This window comes from Electrona antarctica (assembly GCF_951216825.1).
Source record: "Electrona antarctica genome assembly, chromosome: 17".
In the NCBI taxonomy this organism is placed as follows: Eukaryota; Metazoa; Chordata; class Actinopteri; order Myctophiformes; family Myctophidae; genus Electrona; species Electrona antarctica.
In genome coordinates this window covers 17,514,147-17,537,543 of record NC_136798.1, presented here as the reverse complement: position 1 = coordinate 17,537,543, position 23,397 = coordinate 17,514,147, and the positions used below count along the sequence as shown (strand labels likewise).

The 23,397-nt window shown below is 43.0% G+C and overlaps 1 protein-coding gene across 1 annotated transcript in view; it reads left to right on the top strand.

Moving 5' to 3' along the window:
- Positions 1-23,397, top strand: part of klhl29 (kelch like family member 29) — a 350,051-nt gene that overhangs the window by 13,598 nt on the left and 313,056 nt on the right. The window contains exon 2 of the mRNA XM_079527067.1: positions 6,144-6,212. The gene's annotated coding sequence lies outside the window, so the exon portion shown is untranslated. The remainder of the gene's footprint in view (positions 1-6,143; positions 6,213-23,397) is intronic.

Genomic DNA, 23,397 nt, shown 5'->3' with positions numbered 1-23,397 from the left:
AGGGGATTTTGTGCTGGTTCTGGACAACGGTGTATGCCACCGACTCAAGGCCGGGCACTGCAATCCCTGTGATGGTGTGGAACGCGTGTGTCCAATTTGAAGTCGGTGGGGCGAACGGTTCTCAAGTTACGTGGATTACAGAAGTACACACAGAGACATGGTGCATTTATAGATAGATTGTGAAAGTGGTTACGTTTGTCTATGGGTTTTATAAATATTGAACCAATGAAAATAATAAACCCGAGTTTGTGACTAAATAATAACTACATTAGATCCATTGGAACACAAGGTTCTGTTTTCCAGTTTGTGACATTGCTCAAATCTCTGACTCTGATCGCCAAATGTTGGTGTGAAAGTAACAGCTGTAAGTGTACAGAAGTCTTCGATTGTACAGTTGAGGTAAAGCAACATCCACAAAAGAATTAGACTCTTAAACAGATAAACACTCAGCCTAATGCAACCGTTAAGCCCTAACTTGATGTAAATGGAATCATGTGGAGCCACATGGGAATGGCCTGGCTCCATTGTGGATCTCTGACTTGGCTCCAATGTGGATCTCAGACTTTATATGTCCAGCCTTGACATCGGTATCTATGTCAGTCGTCTATAGAGACACACGGGGACTACAAATTTCACGCCCCCAAATGAGACAGCGGCCCCACTTCTGGTCTGTTTCAACTGTGTACTGCAGCTGCCAATGCAATCCCTATGAGAGGCATCATAAAATACCCTAATTTCACTGGTTCATTACTGAGGCTATAGCGATTTTTTTTGTGTTCTAATAAAGTGTCCCATATGTTTAATTTGTCCTTTTCAATGTCACATACCTGCCATTTCAATATACATCCTACAATGTACTATAATATACTCCATCAGTTTGTGAAAAGTGCTAGCATTGTAAATCTCAAGTCAAAGTGGTCGCACGGTATATACGTCACGGATGCATCCCTTGAGGTTTTCAATACCCAGATATATTTGTTGTATTTCGTTTTATATGCTATGTATTTGTTGAAAATGATCTAAACAGCATCTTGCAAGACTATTATTAATACTCATCTGGAGAATTCACTAGGTAGTTGAAAATGTCAGGATGTCACTCCTCCATTTAGCTGGGTTATTTTCCCATGCAACTATTCAGCAAAGTTAATTATACAACAAGTTGACAGCAGTAAAACACACCGTCGGAGCTCCGTGGTAGGTAGAACATATATAGTAACTAAGCCTGTGACATGTTCAAAATATAGACATGAATAACAAAGTCAGTCGGGATCGGGATGTATATTGAGAATTCCACTCTTCAAAGTCGGCGCTCGTAGCCTCGTAAAGGCAGTGACGTCCCGTAAAAGCGACAGGTTCTCTGTCTGCCGTCAACCCTCTGCTCCGTTAACATTATGGGTAACTCATTCAAGTGGTAAATTAAATGTGAAATACATCCTCTATTGAGAAAACAACAATATATGTTGACAAAGACACTTCATACATTTGGAAACATATTTTTATTCAAATCAATCCTTCAGTTCATTTCATATTATTTTAAAAGTAGGCTAACTACAGTTGAATTTCAATGGACTTCTATGGACTGGCCTGCAGTATCCGTGCCAACGGACCAGAAGTGGGGACGCTGTCTCATTTGGGGGCGTGAAATTTGTAGTCCCCGTGTGTCTCTATAGAGCGTCGCAGTCCCGCCCCCTCGAGAGACCCGGAAAAGAAATCCCCGTTCATAGACTCATAGACTTTTCAGAAAGTATTTATTTAAAGACGTTTACGCCGCGGACAAAGCGAACTCTTGTCGTGACAAATCATGACAACAAACACAATTCTTCGGGCTGAACAAATAATTAGAAAGAAGAAGAAAACGGCAGGTTACAACACTTTTTTGTTTTTCTTCTTTGTAATTATTTGTTTGGTCCAAAATATTGTGTTTGTTGTCATGATTTGTCAAAAAAGTGTAATATAGTAATAGTGGAGGTACTTATGTGGCCTACTGCTCTGCCAGCATGCATACAAAGGCGCACACACACACACACACACACACACATACACATACACACACACACGTTCATAGATTGTTAGCCTTTTGCAGAGCCACATCGTAAAACTATGTATAGTAACTGAAATATAGGCTACATTTAATTGAAATATAGGCTACATTTCATTGAAAATATAAGTCAGACCGAAGTGCTACAGCAGAGCAATCCAATTGCATCCAAAAGGTTTATTGAATGAAAGGGCTATTAAAAATCTTCTAAAGTAAATCAGAAACAAACTGCTGACTATCTGATACAAAAACCAATATTTGAGGACACTTGGATAAACAGGGTTCTGCTGTAACTGTTAGAAAGAGACTTCTACCCAGAAACCTTTCACCGCGGTCCTATCTGGGGTGAAATCATTTGTATTGTATTTGAAAATAAAGTTACTAGTTGGAAGTTTCGCTGGAAATGTCAATAAAGGGGCTGTAGTGTAAATACCTTTGAGAGTAATATACTTTTTATGTAAATGGCAAATTAGCCTTACCCCATTGAAGTGCACTGTATATGCCTATTCCCCTAGCTACAGTATGTGGATCAGGGCTCCCCCTCCTTACAAATCCCAATTTAACCCCTCTGTATTGCCATGACTCTGTGAACCATTTTATCATCCATTAATTTGGATAAAATTACACAAGATGATGTCATTAATCCACAAGGGCAAATTTGGTGATTTGACTTAGAAGTAGCAAAGCAGAGATCAACAAGATAAAGAATAATGCAATTAAATTGAGTATAATAGGGTATAATAGGCAAATAGGAACAATTTGAAGATGAGAAAAGAATCTCTACTCTACAGAATTAGCTATAGAGTGTGAGTGCACACATTTTGCAGACCGTAATGTTTTTGTACGCACTATATAAAGTAGCCTACTAATATATGTACTGGACATGACTCTTGCTGAAAATCATTATTGATAAAAGTCACCCAGTGACCCAGCAACCAGTGAGATACTTGGCTGCATTGGAGCAGGGAGGTGTTAATGCCTTGCTTGAAGACACTTTGAAATTCGTTTTGCTTTTCACAGACTGAAATTGATGACCCTCTCACTTGAGTGCTTCTCTAAACCTAAGTATGTTTTAGAAAGGTGCACCCAACAACGGAGTGACAGATCTCTGCCGGCCGTCGCTTTTAAAAAGTTAAATTAACTTGATTCAGTGCTTGTTGGAAGAAAAAAAAGTATGCTTGGGCCAGGAACCTTCCTTCCGCTCGGGGCGGCTGTGGGGCGGCTGTGGGGCGGCTGTGGCTCAGGAGGTAGAGCAGGTCGTCCAATGATCCCTGGGGCGGCCGTTCGAATCCCGGCTCCTCCTGTCCACATGTCGAAGTGTCCTTGGGCAAGACACTGAAGCCTACATTGCCTCCAATGAGTCGGTCGGTGTAAGCTTGCCACCATTGGTGTGTGAATGTGGGAAGTGAGGACGCTGGCGTCGACTGTTCGCCGCTTCACCTCCCAATGTATGAATGAATGAACCATTGTAAAGCGCTTTGAGCACTTGGAAAAGTGCTATAAAAATGCAATTCATTATTATTATTAATATGGCCGCTCTACCTCCTGAGCCACTGTCGCACCTTAGGTTAGGGTGTAGCAGCTGTTGCTCACCTTCACCCTCACCTTCACTTATCCGTGTCTTCCCTATCAAAGGCTGTTAGCCTAGTAATCACAGGTTTTGTCCGTTTAAGTTCTTTCTCTCGCTATTTCTCTTGCTCTCTGTCTCTAGCTCACGAACATACACACATCACTGACAGACTTTCACACAGGAGGGTGATAGTAACACGGCATTGATGGAGAGATTAGCACGTATGAGAAGTTCTGTGTATTAATGAAAACATGGTCCAATGCAAGCAAGCTGTGCAACATCAAACAAATGTCAAATCTCATTCCTCATATCAACCAGAGAGTTCCGTCACGCTTTGATCTCGCTGCAAAGCGGGATGTTGCCTCCTGTAGTTCCAAACATTGGAACGTCCTCATTGAGATAGAAAGAGAACTTCCCCATTCCATTCTTACAATGGGCGTCTATGCTAGTGATGTAACTGATATCAAGAGTGCATCCACATTTGAAGATGAATCATCCAACACAATGAGACACGGCACTTATCACAAAAATGTGGAATACATGGTCCCTCCTGTCCCATAAAACATTTCCACTCGAATTGAAAAGCTGAGTGATTAGTGAAGACTCACAATTAAGATCTCTACAAAAGCTTAATCAACTGTCACAATGCAGGCCCTAACCACAGACAAATGGATGGCACTCGCCATTGAATGATATGTCACCATGACCATTGAGTAGCCTAAATATAGGCTACTCACAGGTCATAGTGACATAATATTAAGAGTTTTCAGTGATTTATTGCCGGCCGGCTCAGCCCCTCTGAAGTGCCTATTTTTGTGCAGTAGTTATTCGTTATTCTGAATTAAATGTGTTCTAATAAATGAATAATTCAATAAGGCATCACCAAATGCAGTTTTAAGACAAAGTGCAAGGCCCTCACCCTTGGTGAGTAGGCTACACGAGGAACTGAGGCCTCCATGCCACTTTTTCGATCCATTTACAGGAGGTAATGCTTACTAGTTCAAAGCAGGGTCCAAATGACATGATCGCTGCAGTGGTGCTGAACTGTGTGCGTGTGTTGCATGCTGTTTGTGCCCAATGTGTGCTGTGCAGGCATGCACTGTGTTTCTCATTTGTCATTTTAATCATCAACATTAAATAAGACCTAAATAGATAATCCACATTGGTCCTCCAAATAGCATTTAGTTAAAACTTATATAGCCATATGTGACCTGTAAGCCCCCTGCTATGCAGTGGCCATCTGTGTGTTTTGCGATTAATTCTCGAATAATTTGAATTTGTGTGAATCAGTGCTTGTAAGGCCCACATTTAGCATGCAGGCTTGTTAATGTGTTCATACGTTATTTAACCTGTAAAGGATTATTTAGTACAATAATGCAAATTCCACTATGGTGTGTTTCGTGGCATGCATTGGAAATTGATATAGCCAGAAAAAGTGACTAAGAAGAAAACAAAATACAGAACAAAAACTAACTGTTGTTAAAAAAAATCTCACGTGTGAGCCGAGCGGTGCAACTACACTTTTATTGTGATAGTTACTGTACTACTGTATACTGTGCTCTGTTCTATACAGTACAGTTTTATTGTTAGTTATACTTGTATTTGTTATAGTTATAGTGCTCAGTGTGACACACACACACACACACACACACACAGAGAAAGAGAGAGATTTAGCGAATGTTTCAAGTGCATTGAGTTACACTCATTCCTTTTCGAATTGGGGACATACACTTTGTTCACAATTTGCTATACTTCACCAATCAACTGCCTGGTTTGATGTCCAAAGTTTGTCACACGCACACACATGCATACACGCACGCACACGTGCGCACACACACGCACCCACAGAGTCACACAGTGGTGTGACTCTGTGGGTGCGTGTGTGTGCGTCATGGTGCATGGCATGGTGACTTCCAAAGGCTGCCACAGAGGAGTCATCAGAAAGCTGCCGTTTGTGAACACCAGCCTTGTTTACTTTCCACAATGGAGGTCTTTGAAATGACTCTTCTCAAACAAAACTCACGCCTTCAGATAATAAAAGAGCTGTGTTAAATTCCAAACATAATATTAGTTAACGTTACGTTTGAACTTTTGAGGGGGATTTTCGTGTTATCAATGTATTGTTTGCTACCACGTTTGCCCTCATAGCATCTTTATTTCCAGCCTTGTAGTTGCTTTGACCTTTTGCATTTCAGTTCTATCTGCTGCTGACCTCCAGTCAGTGTGCTCCCAGGACAGACGCAGGGCTTGTTATTGATAGGTCTTACCACGGTAGCACACCTCTCTGTGGAGTAATTTGTCTGTTCTGGGGTCCAAAGGATTACACTAATAAATCTCCTGATGGAGATCACTCCTCACCTCAATGGATTTTTGTCACTGCAAGGGTTCGGGGGGCGGGGGACCGTGTCAGATTTTTATCATGGGGAACAGATGGCGTACAGTACACAGGAATGATTGGGGTCACTAGACTTGAGTGATTTTCAGTGTAACCGCCTTGTCCCAGTCAGCTAACGCATGCTGTTCTTGTTTTCGCAGGTGTAGACGGCAATACTCAAAAGATCTAATTTGCCTGTGATGAGCATCCCCATCCACCAGAGCCCTAAGGTACGGTAAGATATCAAATGCTTATTATCTCCATTCTCCAGTCCTGTCCCAATAAGCATTTCATTATGCCATAACAAAACAAAAGCCCGGCCTTGAAACACCACACCATCGGTATTCCTTTTGATTACCTTGTTTTTCCTCCTCGTGAAATTGTGTTTTTGAATAATGGTGTTATTCTTTTATTTGCTGTCATTCTTTCTTAGAAATGTAGAAAACAACACTTTTAGTACTGCTGAAGATCTACAATATCTAACCAGATATACTGTATAATGTCTCTCAAATACAGTTTATTTTGCTTGGGCTTCTTGGTGGGGTGGGGGGTTTATATTTTTAATATATTTATCATGTGCTCCTTGAGGGGCGGTAAATTGATTTAAATATGTTACATCCATAATATCTTTATGTTTTTCCTATTTTGGATGTGCTCCTGTGGTGCATGATCTTGCTTGTGTGGTTGTATTGTTCTCTGAAGGTCTTGACCTGTTTTAGCAGTGGTGGGGGTTGCTGATGAAATTACTTGACACTTCACAGTGACATTAATTTTGCTCGACTTCATTGCTGTGTCCAGAAAATAACCCAAGTCCGCAAAGATGTCCACAATGTTTTCTGCAAGCAAGCAAGCAAAAAAACAAACACAAAAAAGCAATCGCAGAGCAATTACGCGGTTGGAGTTTGATCTTGGGGTCATTAAGAGATAGGATTACTCGTGGACCGAAGGACTCTAGGAATGCGTGGACCCCTCTGGTGGTCTGTTCACCACTGATGAAATAGAATTGAATTAATGGGGTGGCCTACTGCGGTGGCTGATTAAAACGACACACATCCTTTGATCCCTGAGCGAGGTGACCAGGCCTGAGCCCCAGAGGCACAAAGGGGGCTGGGCCTATATGTGTCAGTCTGTGTGTGTGTGTGTGTGTGTGTGTGTGTGTGTGTGTGTGTGTGTGTGTGTGTGTGTGCGTGTGTGCGTGTGTGCGTGTGTATATATTTATAAATGCGTGTCTTTGTTACTCTTGGCTGTGACCGTCCCGGGTCAGTGCATCGCTGATTAACACGACTCATTATGTGAGCTCTGCGGAGAGGTCCAACCCTCATCAGGAAAGCTTCAGGTGCAGAATGGCTGTCTGCTGTATGATCAATGGGCTGTACAAGGCTGTGCGCATGTTCTCTCATCCAACAGCATTCACTATCCATAGCATGGCAGATGTGTTTCATTGCTGTGTGTTAGAAAGCCAATTGAAAACACAACACAGTAATGCATAAAAGGATAAAGAGTAATATTTTCCTACAGCTGGGCATAAATGTGACAAATCCAATCGATCGAAAGGGTACTATTTGGCCTATTTGGCTCTTGGTGATTCTATAAGCTGAACACAATGCTTGGTAATTGTTGGTTCGTTGCCACGCGCCTTGTGAAGTGACGGCCATCATCATGGTTGTTTTGTTTTGCTGTGCGCTGTTTATGTTGGGGGCCCCCTGATGGTAAACTGGAGCTGTCTGCTAGAATGATTCTCAAGGCAGCCTGGCATAATGATAAATGACAAGCTCCTGTGAGGAGGAAAACTGGTCTCCTGGTAGCAGGCAGAGCCACTCAGACAGAGGTGCCATCAGCTGTGGGCCTGCTTGCTTCATGGGTTGAGAAGTTTGTGGTGGCACACAGCACTGCCTAGAGCTAGGAGCCTTTCACTTACTGAGAACTTTCACCTGCAGACAAGAATGAAAACTGCACCTCTCCTCTTGAGAAGGCCAGTTAAAGTCGGCATGCCACAGGCCTACAGTAATATTACTATACCCAATTTTTGTTTTCTTCCCAAAAAACTGTACATTTAAGTGTGTTGTTTGTTGCTTTTTTGTAACTCTGTGAACACAACCGGAAACATTAAGTCACTATAAATACTGGGTTTGTCTTCGGCACTACTCACTTGCATTCCTCTCCTTCCACCCCCCTCTCACGGTCCCATAGCACTTCTCTCCCGAGTCCCTACCCGTATGTCTACTTTACCTTAATTATTTAAATATAAGTACTGCTTCACAACAAAATTGCTGGTGTAACTAAGACATTAGCTGCAAAAAATGTGTCTTTTGAGCAATATGATTCGATATTAAGTCAATGTGAAGGGAGGCACCTGGTCTCGATACTTCAGGAGTTCAGTGTGTTCCTATTTGCCCGTTTGACAGAGACTCTTGGAGCTTCCGGTGGGAAAGCGAAAATAGACAGACATGACTATCCTTGCACGCTTTAACCACATTGGGTAGTCTAGAAGTAATGTTGCGGTGGAACTAAGTCTTTAAGTATTACTGAAGCTTGTGTTTCACTATACTTGTACCTACTACGGTAGTGGTACTATACCTATGCATGTAATTTCTTTCCATAAAACAACCTTCCTAGAACATTATGTTTGGCATAAGGACAGGACTCATTTTTTAACGGTGCTCCTTGACTCAAGAGGATGAACACAGCTGTGTGCTATCAACTCTGCCGACCTCAGTCGTGGCCCGTCACTTATGTAGACCGGGGTTGGTGTGCCTTAATATGTCATCTTTCCTCTGCATTGTCCAATAAAGCAGCAATGAACCAGAAAATAACCTTAGAAAAAGCATTAAACACTGTTTAAAAATAGCCTGCCTTGGGAGTACAGTCTCTGTCTACACTATTAACCACTTTCAACCTGGTGTCCCTATCGTGGGCATGTTATTATAGGCGAAGATTTTTTTTCTTTTTTAAACTGACATAAATTGGTAATATTGCAGAAGCAGAAGCTCATACCGCATGATCATGATGTGACGGGTTGTGAGCTTGTAGATCAGTGCTATTCACTGTACAAAGTATATAGAGATTAAGTGGTTAAGGCAACAAGGCACGGAGCTCTTCCTCACCTGCTGACAGAGAGAACTGCAGTCACACCCTTGAGGAGTGTGTGCGTGCGTGTGCGTGTGCGCGAGCGCGTGCGTGTGCGTGTGCGCGAGCGTGTGTGTGTTAAGCGGAAATGTAATGATACTAATGATGTGACCTCTTTCGACATGGATGCAGTAAAGTGCCCGGTGAAGGTGCGTCCCTCCCCACGCATGGAAGGGTCAAGGTCAGGTTGACACAGTCTCTCCGCCTCTACCACTCGTGAAGCAGGTCTCGCTCCACACCGCTTACCCGTTGCCATAAAGATAAAACACGCACACACACACACACACGAATTGGAGACCATACCACGTGCCATCGCGCTAACATAGTTGTACTGCTGTCACATAAACATTGATGTTTAGAGTGATTAAGACCGAGCACAGCGGGGGGCCGGTGGGTGGTTAAAGGAGCGAAAACTCCCAAGGGGGCTGCCATGGCGAGACAGACACACACACACACACACACACACACACTTGAATACTTCACCCCAGGGGGGCAGTCACACAGCAGGGGTCACAACATGGCACCCCATTGAGCCTAATATCTGTGAATGAGTGTGTGTGTGTGTGTGTGTGTGTGTGTGTGTGTGTGTGTGTGTGTGTGTGTGTGTGTGTGTGTGTGTGTGTGTGTGTGTGTGTGTGTGTGTGTGTGTGTGTGTGTGTGTGTGTGTGTGTGTGTGTGTGTGTGTGTGTGTGTGTGTGTGTGTGTGTGTGTGTGTGTGTGTGTGTGTGGTGGGCACAATTAGCAACGGCATCATTCAGCACTGACCTCGCTCTCTCAACGACAGCCATTAGGAGCCATGCATGGGCGTCGGGCATAAACATCTTATATGCTGAGAAGAAGAACCTCTCTGAGTGCACACACACACACACACACACACACACACACACACTCTGAGTGCAAACACTCTGCATGATATAACAGCCATTTATCTGAAGTGTCAGCCCAGCAGGGAGTGTTGGGGTCGGAGAGGGGTTAAAACAAATCACATCTTCATGCATATGCACATTCCCTGCTGCTTATGCTACTTAGATAGATGCTTGGTATATGTATGTTGTTTGCTCGTCTTACTGACATGCTGTGTGATGTGTGTAACTTACTCAAATGCCAAGTTTGATATCTAGTCGTTATCCAACTGTTATGCAAACAACTTGGACAGTTATTTGTGTCAGTAGCCATCAGGCTTTACAGCCAAGCCTGACCCCATATGTTCTGTTCTGTTCTGTTCTGTTCTGTTCTGTTCTGTTCTGTTCTGTTCTGTTCTGTTCTGTTCTGTTCTGTTCTGTTCTGTTCTGTTCTGTTCTGTTCTGTTCTGTTCTGTTCTGTTCTGTTCTGTTCTTGCATTATTAACTCCTGCTTGACGCTGGCACATTCATTCACACATGGGGTGCTAATGTCACGATATCTGTCTGTTGTATACTTTTATTATGTAGTCATGTCCTAGTGTTTCCTGTTTTCCCTAGTTACTGTTTCCTGTGTTGTCTCACCTCCTTGTGATTACTAGTTTTCTCCACCTGTGTCCTGTTAGTCTCCCAGCCTATCCCAGTGTTGATTGTTAGTTCTGTTCACCTGTGATTGTTATCCCTGTGTCTACTTAAACCCTCAGTTCCTTGTGTTCCTTGCTAGTGTATAGTTTATGTTATGGTGTGTCCAGCCCATGTATGTCCTGTGTTGGTAAATAAATCTTCATATAAACTTCATCTGCCTGCCTTCCTGTGTGGTTCTGCACATCGGTCCAACATCTGTCTCATACCGTGACAGCTAACTGGGATGTACACTTATACAGAACCGTGACAGATGCCTGTTAAGGATAAATGTTGTAACTGTATCATTGTTGATATAGATCGCATATTTATTCTTTATATTCACTGTTGCTAGACTGTAAATACAAAGTATAATATAGAATGAATTTTTAATTGCTGCCAGCGTAGTGTGGGAATTCCTCCTTCTGATGGGGGTGGGAGGGGGGTTGTGTGTCGGGGGTTGTTTTGTTTTCGAAAAGGACTAACCGAAAATTGCGCGATTTGTTCTTGTTTCAAGAGCGATTACATTTCCCAAGTGGGACCTCTGTCTGTCTGTCTGTCTGTCTGTCCATCCATGAGCATCCGCACACACACACACACACACACACACACACACACACACAGCATTCTTCCGATAATCTGATTTGAAGATTTTATGGAGAAATATTTACTATAGCCAGTTGCTCTGCATAAGAGCTTCTGCTAATGTAAGTGCCTTTATTGTAAATGGTAAAAAAGAAAGAAAAAAGAAACGGTACTGTACTTACTACTTATGTATTCTGCCTGACGCAGCTGACGGACTCATTCCCTATCCAGCACATCAAACGTAGAGCTGTGCTTCGCTTTATTGTGCTATTTGTACATTGAACACTGCCTAGTATGTGGTCCTCCTGATAGCAGTCATTATTACAGGCTATGCAAAAGGCCACTGCTCTTACAGGAGCTCTCTATAATCTGCCTTCCATTTACGCATGCTTTTATTTAACGGGCTTAAAAAGGTTGCTCACTTGTCTGCACTTGAAGTGGACTTCAATGGCCTGAGCTACACCATGCGAAAGTGGTAGTTGTGTCTCATTGATGGAATGATGTCTAACATCAATGATGATATAATATATGCTAGTAGCCTCAGACCGCTTCGGTAACAGTTGCTATGCATCCAGTAATTGATTGTAAACGTGCTGTAATACCTATTCTGCATTTAAAATCACAGTCACAAATCATTTGGACAGGAAAAAACTCCCCCTTAGCTTTTCTTCATTTTGAAGTCCACTTCAGATTGTGAGTGATTGTACTTGCAAGCGTAGCACTGAAAGCTGAAAAATGTTGAGTATTGCCAGCTGTCTGTCTGTCCGTCCATCCGTCCGATACGCTCCTGTCAGCCACAGTCTTCTCGAGCCCTCTGTCATGGCCGACATCTGACATGTCGACCTTCTTATTTAGGATTCTCTGTAAGGGAACCTCCTTATACAGCCTGCATCTATGCCATATTGATTTTTGTTTTCCCCCCATTCTTTTGACAGACTATCTGCGTTGGAGCTCTGGTGGGGCATGCCTGATTGATATCAATACTACATGATATTTCTAGCTGTATCGTGTTATTAGAGGCCCACAGTGAATCCATGATATTGTAAGATGGTTATCACTGCTGATGAGGCATACAGTTTGTTTTCCTTCACATCAAGACGCTGTGCTCGCTCGCAGCTCGGCTAGAGATTTGTGCTCCAGCAGCAAAGCAAAAAGTAATTTCATCCGGGCAGAGGAATATAATGTATTTCATGATGTTCTCTGTTGTGGTTTTGCAGTAGTTTCTCCTGCTTTATCATAATCTCTATCAAGATGTGGTAAGCTGCGCTGTATGATAAATCCTGCATAAATCCTGTATTGGTGGGAGGAGAGGATATGTGTATCATTTGGAGGTATATGACATGAAGATATTCTGCACAGTGTATCTGAAATCTAGGTAACATAACGGCATCAACGGCCATAAACCATTTTTCTTATGTAAAATAGCAGTAATTTCCTTTTTGCCTGGGTTCTTCCTAGCCCTGTCAATCAGGGACGAATTGTTTTCATAATCCTCAGGGGGTGCCGCCCCGCCCCCACAGACTCTACGTCGTTGCTGTCAATGTCTGTGCCCCAGTAATTTGTGTGATAACTTATGCTTGAGAATGCACGGCGTGAGGCTTTTTAATAACTGAATTGGTCCTGGTATTTGAAGCCCCTGATTGTGCAGATCACACTACATCAGATATCCTAAAAAGAAAAGTCCAAGGAAACTGGGGTTATAGTATGTAGAAAGGTTCTAGAATAAAACATTCATCATCTGATTCTATGAGGTGCTAGATATCAGCCAGAGGTAAGCTCAGGATTCTCTATTCTAGACATGTCATCATTATTAATATTATATTATATTGGGTATTCTGTTTTGAATTACGCCAGACAACAAAGTATCAAGGGTTTAAGTGGTTAAAGTAGGTTCTTCATTAGCATGATGATGAAGGATGATTAAACTTTCCGTTTGACTTGAACACTTTTCATTGGGTTCGTAATTGTAACTAAGCATGCAACCGTTTCCCCGTCCCTCCAGGATTGAACTGTTGCACAGCACAAAGATGCCTTTGTTGGGTGTCTTTCAATGCGTTGACATTGTGTGTGTGAGTGGCCACTGTCATCTGTTCCTGCCTCTGTCAGATGCATTTCAAAGGAGCCAGTTCCCATGCTCAGGGTGAAAGCTTGTTTTTAACCATCATTATATTCTCGTTCTTCAGCTGAAATTATGTTCTTACCGAAGAATTAAAACGGTCAGTCTGTGTGTGTGGGTTAAAAATGTGCTGAATTGGGAGTATCATCCACCCATGTATGTATTGTAGTATTTGGATAACTTCCCTTATGTTGACATGTGCAGAGTGCAGCTCATTACAGGACCATATCTCCATCCTACATGTGTAGGGGATGGTCTCGGATGTTTTATGGCATTTTCCACTGCTGTTCACGAGCGTGACTCAGGCGCCATGGTTGGCCTGGGTACCGGTTCTGCTTGAGGCGCAGAAGAATTATAGCTGTATATTTTCCACTGAAATGGCAACTTCTACTCTTCTAGTAGAGGCTACAGGCGTCTATCTAAAACTGGGATTGCTGAAGTCCCTCAGCAGAGACGACAGGCCTAATACAGATGTTAAAGCAGTGGACCGATTTCTGGCAAAGTGCAGGTCACATAATAGGGAAAAGGTTTTCCAGGGTTGTGAAAATGAGATTTGTTCAATCATAGCCTCCATTTGGCCCTAGTGTTGCAATAAGGACGCGTCTCCAGTAATTGGTCTTTCTGATCCATGGATTGTGGTGGAAGTTTAGCGGTATTAAACGGATCCTTGTTCAACACAACAGAGTGAACTACATATGTAGCACAGATGTCAAACTGATTCCATAGGGGCCCATAAAAAAGGGGAAAGGTGGCCCCAACGTGCGAAGGTGCATTCCTTCACCGTACACACAGTGTTTTCAATAACTTCTGCCCTAAAAGTTGTATCCACCTTACTGATTGCAGATGCTTACAGCTCAGTCAAGCAGAACCCATCATCTTTCAGCGTTAACCTCCGTCACTCTTGTTGCTTACTCAAGGAAAACAAAAGAAAATCTAAATTCACATAAGGTTTCCCCTCTGTGTTGTAAACTAAAAAATGAAAGTGCTACTCATAAAAAAATATTTTTGATAGAAGCAGACGCTCTTGCTGATGAAAAGAAAGAAAGAAAGAAAGAAAGAAAGAAAGAAAGAAAGAAAGAAAGAAAGAAAGAAAGAAAAATCCTTTCAAATCTTTTGAACATCAGACAGGGCAGGTGTTCTTGAACTGGAGAGTGGTTGAAAATGGAGCTCTCAAATCCATATACATGTGGTGACCTTCCCCGTCCATTCAGACTGATGAAAGAAAAACAGTAAATACCTCAGAGAACCGTCTGTCTGAAACGCTATACTCCTTTCACTTCATGCCAATGTTGGAATTGGAATCGGAATCAATGTTACGGGCCGATGTCTGAACCAGGCCCATAAAGGAATCTGACTTGGTTGGGCGCTCACGTGTTCCAACAAACGTGTTCCAACAAACAAGGCATGAGATAAATCTGAATGTAAAATAATGATAAAGAAAATGTTTAGATGCTGCCTTTTACATGAGCTATACCCAAAGTATACTATGAATAGACTGGTTTGAGATGATTAGTTCAATTGAAAAAAACAAACCAAAAGTGCATCCTCATGGAACATATTGTGTAGAATGCTGCATTAGTCACTTTCAACCTGGCATGGCTATTTTGGGCATGTCATTATATATAAATGTAATTACTGTAGCATGATACTGCGTTTATTGACGTCTTTGGTTCTCCATTTGGTCCCCGTCCATTATGTGTCAGTCTCATGGCCATATCCTGAGATTAGATTAAAGGAGACATGTCAAACATACGCATGTCACGCGTCCGGAGTGAAGCATGCTGGGATGGAACGGCACACCCTGCACGGTGACGGCTGACTGGTCCTGTGATATAAGTGAAGCTGTCTTCTATAATCGCTCCAAATCCGATTTTGGATGTATGGATCAGGGTCTATTTTAACGCAGTCATAGTGTAATATGTTTTATATGAGATTTCCTATAATCTTGTTTGGTCTGTGATTGCCGGTGCACATGTGTCACTCTCCCCCTCCCTCTCCTCATTTTCTCAGATAAAGGCTGTCTCCTCCTGATATTTACTTGGCCACGGTTGGGGATTTATTCAAACAAACAGAATACCGTTTGGGAAATAGGCGCATTTAAGTCCCATCTGTTATTCTTCCACACAATTTAGAGACAATATTTTAGACGGCTTTATACTACCTCAAATAATATAATTTCATAGCTCTGAGCAAAAAAACAACAACAACAAACTAACCTGTAATGATTTTGGCAGTAGAAATGCATAGTCCCCTATAGCTCTCTCATCTCTGCTGGACTACATTGATACTCTTGATCAGGGGTTTTCAAACACTATGGTCCAGGGACTACCAGTGGTGCTTGAGGACGTTCCAGGTGGTCCCCAGCTAAATGATGGAGAGTTGGGAACCATATAGAACCTTATTCCATCTTTAACTCTTGAGAGCGTAAAATGAAACCAAATGGACCCTTACCTGACAGGTCCATTTGGTCTCATTTTACGCTCTCAAGAGTTAAATTAAGTCTACAAAATTAGAGCATGTAAAATAATAATAATTTTGATCAATGTCTGCCTTATCTCTCTTAATGGTACCACATCAATGCAGCATGGAATTGTGGACATATCCAACGACAACAAATAGTTGTCTAGTTCTATAGTTTTGGGTCTGTGAGGCTTAACCCATTGATGCCTGAGGCCGAATCTGGGAACGCCTTCTAGGGCCTGACCTAAGGTTTCTAAAAACCTTCAAATTCTGATTAATTATTTTTTAAATAGTTATGTTGCTACATGTATAGCAATAGCTGATGAGACGCAGAGAGCGCGCCGGCATCAAGGGTAGAACAACGTATACGTTGCACCAGGCATCAATGGGTTAAAGCTCATCAAATGGTGGTCTGTGGCTTAAATGCAGAATAAATAATGGGCCTTGATATGAAATGGGTTGAAAACCACTGCTCTTGATGCTGGGATGTAAGCATGTCAGATGCCGCATCCCACAGGGAGCAGATTGGGTTGCAAACCCAACCCACCCCACCACCACACACCGCCTCTCTTCTTTTTCAACTTTTCATCTTTTTACCAATTTATCCACTCCTAGACTGAGAGGGACTTCTTGTTTTGGCTGTGAGAAAATCAATAGCCATTACAGCATGGAGGGAGCGAAAACGAGGCGGTGGGGGCGGCCTGGGTGTAGTGGAAAAGAGAGAGAGAGAGATAGGAGTAAGAGAGGGAGTAAGTAGAGTACTATCCCTGTCAGTCCGACCCTGCCTGATGGCTGTCATCTCACTTAATTGCTTTGCTAATATCATCCCTACTCAGGCAGGATCTGGGTCAGAATGGCTTCACCGCTGGAGCTGACTGGAGGCTCTCTCTCTCCCCCTGATCTCTCTCTCTCTGTCCACGTGGATGTCTCTCTATCCTTCCTCTCCTCTTATTTTAGCCTTCAGGTTCAGCTCAATTAAAACAGGAAGGTGGGGAAATGAAAGAGACATTGTCCTTTGCAATGAAATGACCTGCGTTTGGCTTAAACCAGTCAGAAGCACTTTTTTTTCCCTGTGACTAGAGCACATAATCATTTTATTCGCTCCCGTTCTATTCTGGGCTATTCTCAGGTAATAAGAAAAATTACATAAACTTTTATATTCTCTTCAGGTGATGCTGGTTGTAGTTACTTGTCGAACACCCTATTGCTGTCTACTCCACACATGAATGGCATGTGCCTGATAATACGGTAATATAAGCTCACAGGCACACATTTCTTGCCCGTAAAATAGAACATTTTATTATGGTAACGAACGAAAAAATCGAAGGGCTCCTGGGCGGACATGCTGACCAGTGAACTAAATAAACTTCAGAATTTGTTCTATTCCAAATCCAAGTCAGGGCTTCAGTGTATTTTGACTGTCAAAGTCATGACCCCCACTCTCTCCAATTGTATTTGTCTCTCCAGCACCAAAATAAAAAGGCACAATCAGAGGTTGTACATTTGGCATTGGAGGGGGGAGGGCCATGTGACCGGAGCACAGACTAATCATTCTTTAACTCTGAGGGAGAAGCTGGCTTTCTGCATGGGATTTTATGCTTTTGTGTGTGTGTGTGTGTGTGTGTGTGTGTGTGTGTGTGTGTGTGTGTGTGTGTGTGTGTGTGTGTGTGTGTGTGTGTGTGTGTGTGTGTGTGTGTGTGTGTGTGTGTGTGTGTGTGTGTGTGTGTGTGTGTGTGTGTGTGTGTGTGTGTGTGTGTGTGTGTGTGTGTGTGTGTGTGTGTGTGTGTGTGTGTTTAGGTGTGCATATATGTTTCTTTCCATCTGACCAGTTTAGCCTGTACAAGGAATGTGTGTCATGTCCCATTTTCTCAAGTACCGTAGTTTTTAATTGCACAAAACATTATTGATGCACTGTGTTGTCGCAATACAGGTTCTTGGAGTAAAATCCATATACAGAGAGCACTTATTATGTAGATATAATACAGATATAATACATACAGAATAGTACAAGGTATCCAGCCACCTGAAATGCAACCTCTGATGAGACTGAGATTATCAGACAAAAGTAGTAATCCTGGTCTCTAAACTGCCTCCCCCTGGCCAGCCGGGGCGCCTGATGGAGGGGAAAGGAACTGGTTGGAATAACGTGTTCCTTCTACGCCAGGGTTCCCCAATTAATTTTCCTCGAGGGCCATATTTTGACTAGGGTACCAGGCTGGGGGCCGAGTCCGCACGTGTGAGGTCGAGGTCTTGCCCTGAAAATTCATTTTCAGGGCAGGACCCCATTTGAAAAGGATGCCCAGTTTAACATGCATAGGCTACTGATCCGCGGGCCGCAAATGGCCCGCGGGCCGCCTATTGGGGAACCCTGTTCTACACGCTACGTCCAACCAGGGAAACTCCCCCCTGTCAGGTGTAAAGGAGCAACTTGGACACTCATGCATGAAGGAAGCATGAGTTCAAGTCCATTGCTCTCCCCAGGTTGGCGGAGGGTGTGTAGAGCCCAGGATCACATTAGATAATTGACACATGTGTGAAAAATGGGTTACAAAATCGTGGGATAAAAATAAAAATTATAAAGAAAAAAAATCATTAAAAACACAAAACAAAGAATGTGATATGCAAATAAACTAGATAAAAATAGATAAATAAACATCAAGCATTGATTCCTCTTACTACTGTATGTAGTAGGAGAGTGGGTCCTCTGAGCCACTGCTGTCTTTTTGTTTGCATCAATGGTGTGGCCAGCCATTTTAAACAAGGTAGCAGAATGTGGACGAGGGACATGGGGCTAGTAATTGTAGCAGTAGCAGGCCTATAAGCCAGGAACTGTCAAGACCCCATACCCGACTACCCCCACCCGGGTTGGGGGGGTTGTGTTGGGTCCTGACAGATCCCCAGGTTTATAGAGCATGAGAGGGCTAAGGTGCGCTGCCCTGGCCCCAGCCTTGCCCGCGCTCAAATGGCCTCCCGTCCTCCTCGAGATAGGCACACAGGAACAATAAGGCAGAGGTGGAACAGATGGAGAAGGCATTACAGGAGGAACCTCATACCGTAGCTTGACATTCATTCGCCTGGCCTCGTAAGTTAAAAAAAAGCAAAGAAAACAGGCCACCGTTTTACTTGGCCTAGAAATAATACCTCAACCCCATTGTGTTTTGATTAAATAGAAAAATGCTCACAAGGGCCTGATCAATGCCAAGATGCAGTGTTTATACCCTTAGGCTCCAGCCTGAAGGAGCAGTTGCAAGCCTTGACTAACAGGCTGGCTGAGCAGTTTGTGTGGAGTGGACAAAGGTTTTTTTTAATAGCTCCCCAACTCCCTGATGGGCCCTAATCTTGTGTCTTTTGGCTTGTGATTGCAAATTCCAAAGACGATCCAAGCGAAGCGCGTCTCTTCATTGCATATAGTAGTCCAACTGCCGTCCAAACTGCGTTTGGATTGAAGAATCTTGGGAGCTGAACAGAAGCCGATCTCCTACACTGTGAGAGTTCCGTTAATGGGAACACTGCCTGGATGTCACAATACCCTGATATCACTGATAAAACCGAGTCCAAGGTTGGCACAAATTATTTTCGCTCTCCAAATATACATTCCTCGTTTGTTGGGCTCATCAGTTTGCTCTTATCACTGAATGAATGTTATTGATTTACTACCCCCATATGTCGGAATCGTTTAGATTTTCCTTCTGGATGTCATTACTGCCAGAAGAGAGCAGAGAAGAGCAGTCTGAGTAAACGCATACACAGGCAGCGACCAGACACACTGAGGCCTGCCGCTCTGCCCCGCCCTCACGCTGATTAGCCATGGCAGCACTTTCTCCGGACACTTTTGATGATGGAGCGCCATCTGCCCCGGTGTATGCCTTGCACTCCAAATCCTATTCAGAGGTGAATGCCAAAGCGATCAGATTTTGAGACATTGACATGATCGCTTCTACCGCAGGATGAATTTGTGAGTCAAATTTCCACTCATCTGCCTCACTGCATCCTGGTAAACTGATTTTTATTTTAGGATGAGGTTGTTGAGTTGCCACAGAAGAAATCCCACCTAACAAAACGGAACGGAATGAGCAGTCTAAGATGACAAAGCTCCATTTTGCCTGGTGCATACTAGAGGATTTTTAAATGTATCCATGAGATAACACAGATATAATGACTATTTTAATTTTTAATCATAAGAACGTGCACAACAGACCAGTGGGGATTTCATATGGGATCTGACAGAAACTCAGAACTCGTGATCAAACGTGACTCCAGAGCAAAACAAACATGGAGACGGTCCAATGTCATCAGCTGGTTGCACACACACACACACACACACACACACACACACACACACACACACACACACACACACACACACACACACACACACACACTCTCTCTCTCTCTCTTCACTGTCATTCCTTTACAACACTGTTTCCCAGGGGTACCCCACCACATGCTTAGCTTAATGTGCAACATTGTTTTCTCATTCAACGGTAAACAAATCAACATACAGGGTATCTGCACATTTCTAAAGTGACAATTTGATGACTTAACAAGACCTTTTTAATACCAAATTGTCAAATATTGCATAAGAAAGAGGCAAATATTCTGACATAGCCGATCTACAAGCTTGTAGTTTGGCTATTTTCATAATAGAGAGTATGCGCGTGACATCATCATCAAACCCGGAAGTTATGCAGGAATGCCTACTGAGTGGCAAAAACTACTTTCTGGCCTTGACAGCCCATGCATCCAAACAGAAAAGTCCTATCTGATTGCATTAAACAACATTAAACAATGTTAAACTCACTTTGCCTGTTGCTTTGCCACTCGATTTGCCACTCGATGTGCCATTCACTTTAAGCATGCGCATACCCTCTCTACGTTATGTATCTGTGTGGAACCGAGTCAAACTAAATGTAATATTACAATTCCAAGTGCTTGTCAGAGCGGGTCCGGGTCGTGGCCTGAAAAGTTTGGGAACCATTGCTTTATAGGACTCTCACACAGACGCATGCATGCATCCCCACGGACACTCCCTTTCACCAGCACCCCACACACGCACTATGGATTATATAAAAACACACACATCACTTTCACCAGCACCCCACACACGCACTATGGATTATATAAAAACACACACATCACTTTCCTGAGCTGGACACGCTGAGGATTTCCCATTGCTGTTGCTTTCACACTGAAGGATTTCAAGGCATACGTAAACATCAAAGATGTTTTGATAAAATGTGATTTGAAATCTGGGAGACGCCGATCCAGTCGGTGACATTCGGATTATGTCTGTAAACCCCTCACACTACTGAATCATTCGGGCAGATTATCAGTTCAGACCAGCCTTGAATGGCCCCCGCCATTGTCGCGAGGGTCAAACCAGACCCCAAATCTGCCCAACTATCCATATTGTGTGTCTGTCACTTTACATTTGTGCGTAGTGATTTACCGTTGTAGGTGTACATAGATTGTATTTGACATTAGCAATTGACTCATCGGATAGGAGTCGCCCGACAACAAAGATGAAGGGAATGAAAGAATGACAAAAGTTGTCATTTACACGCACGCACGCACGCACGCACGCACGCACGCACGCACGCACGCACGCACGCACGCACGCACGCACGCACGCACGCACACACACACACACACACAGTACAACACTAGCTAAAGGATTTGTGGCTTTGAGGTAATTGTCAGTGATTCCTGGACGATATAAAACCATTTTCCCCATCGCGTCCTGAAAGGCCTTTTTAGGAGATTAGACCTTTATTTAACCAGGTGAATCCAATTGAGATTACAAGACCTTTTCTTCGAGGGAGCCCTGACCAAGATGGAAGCAATTATAGTGTTGCAAACAACATAAAACAAACTCTAAAAGCAGCAAGAGATGCAAGGTGAAATTATTTCAATCAGTCTTTGTTAATCACTTTTTTATTAAGAGCCGCAGGCCAGGGGAATCAAGGATAACTCCCACAAATAAAAGCCGTCCAGATGCAGAAAGACAGACATGAGCAACTGTCTTCCTTACTCATAGGTCTTTACTTTTCATGAAAGAAATTAAGAATACATTCTAAATGTCCCTCTTTCAATGTATTTTGAAGTCACTGTCAATTATGAGGAATGTGTGTCATCTCTTATTTAGTCGTTTTTAAGTAGAGGAAATATTGATGCAGTGTCACAATGCAGGCTTTTGTAGTACAAACCATACAGACAGCAATTCTTGAATAACTTTCAGTTATGACCAGAATATAAACCTGTATCTACTATCTAGCAACCTGCAATACAACCTCTGATGGGCCTGAGGCTGTCTGGCAGAAACGGAAAGCATTAAATAAACAGATAATGGACTGCATCGTAAACATACTGATATACTATCATAAAACATGCATAAATTAATGAATGAATAATAAATATATGTGAGTGCAAATGTAGACGGAGAAAAGATAAACATCTAACACCTATTCCTCTGATTATGCTGTTATAGTGGGAGGTGAAGTCCTCTGAGAAAACAGCTGCCGTGTTGTTTACATCCATGGTGCTGGCTAAAACCAACCACTTTTTAACAAGGCAGCAGAGCGTGGACGAGGGACATTGGGCTAGTAATTGTAGCGGTGGCAGGCCTATGAGCCAGGAACTGTCAAGACCCCACCATCATGCCCACCCCACCCCCCACCCCAATGGGGTCCTGACAGATCCCCAGATTTAATGGAGCATGAGAGGGCTAAGGTGCCCTGCCCTGGTCCCAGCCTGGGCTGCGCTCAAATGGCCTCCCGTCCTCCTTGAGATAGGCACAGCGGAAGAATAAGGCTGAGGTGTAACAGATGGAAGTCATTACAGGAGGGATCTCATACCATATCGTATTGGTACGGATATTCATACCTCGTACATTCACCAAACCTAGGCAAAGAAAATTGCCTCAAACCCGTTATTGATCACAAATTGTGTTATGATTCAATAGCACTTAGCTCACATGGGCCTGATCAATGCCTAGATGGAGTATTACTGTATACTCCGAGGTTCCAGCCTGAAGGAGCAATTGCAAGGTTTGGCAGATAGTTTGAGCAGTTTTGCAGAGCCAACAAAGGTTTAAAAAAAAAATAAAAAAACTTTACTAGCTCACCATCTCCCTGACGGGCCCTAATCTTGTGTTTTTTGGCCTGTGATTGCAAATTCCAAAGACGATCCGTGTAGAGTGAATGTCCAGCTGTCACCCAAACTGTCTAAACAGTGTTTGGATTGAATAATTTCTTCTTGGGAGCTGTACAGAAGCTCATCCTACAGCTAGTAGTGTTTTCAATATTTTGGTGACGCTATTAATGGGAACATGGCCAAAAAGTCACAATACCACCTTTTATAATGAAGTTGTAGTTGTTTGTGTGCTGTGTTGTTGTGTGTGTATGTTTATGGCCACACCCCAGGTTGGATTGTACTTAAAATGTGTGTAGCCGTGTGTTATGATCTAAGGAATGTCATGGTCAGGTTAAAAGCCTGGCCACATCCACATAAAAGCCACACGTTTGGAAAGGTCATGCCAAGCCCACCCCAAAACCCAGACTCAACCCTATTATATAGCCGGTTCATACCCACGACAAGTCAGCCATATGC